Source organism: Odontomachus brunneus, unplaced genomic scaffold (genome assembly GCF_010583005.1).
Source record: "Odontomachus brunneus isolate Ranch 3 - 2012 unplaced genomic scaffold, Obru_v1 Obru_scaffold_117, whole genome shotgun sequence".
Classification (NCBI taxonomy): Eukaryota; Metazoa; Arthropoda; class Insecta; order Hymenoptera; family Formicidae; genus Odontomachus; species Odontomachus brunneus.
Window position 1 is genome coordinate 95,441 of NW_022639567.1, and position 336 is coordinate 95,776.

Below are 336 nucleotides of genomic sequence, written 5' to 3' on the forward strand. Positions count from 1 at the left end.
GTACTTTGTTATATCTATATGAGAAAGCCTTTGATATGTTTCATACATTACATATTGACATATAAATGTTTATCATGTATTTTGTTATTTTGTAATACATATAATATCTATATTCAGAAATTTAGCCTGGATAATGTCTTATTTCAAGTACATTCTTCCATAGTCCTAAATTGCAAAATTAAAAAAAAAATTATATATACAGGGTGTTCAAAAAGTCCCGGACCGGTGAAATATCTCGAAAACTAAGCATTTTAGAAAAAAATGTTTTAGATAAAAGTTGTGGCGTTTAAAAAGATGTATTTACTAATCACATCAGTTTGACCTTGGGTTGCGTAG

General features: G+C 27.4%; 1 protein-coding gene across 1 annotated transcript in view; it reads left to right on the forward strand.

Annotated features, from left to right (window-relative positions):
• LOC116849485 (decapping and exoribonuclease protein-like) overlaps positions 1–336 on the forward strand; it is a 4,307-nt gene that overhangs the window by 1,544 nt on the left and 2,427 nt on the right. The window lies entirely within an intron of this gene.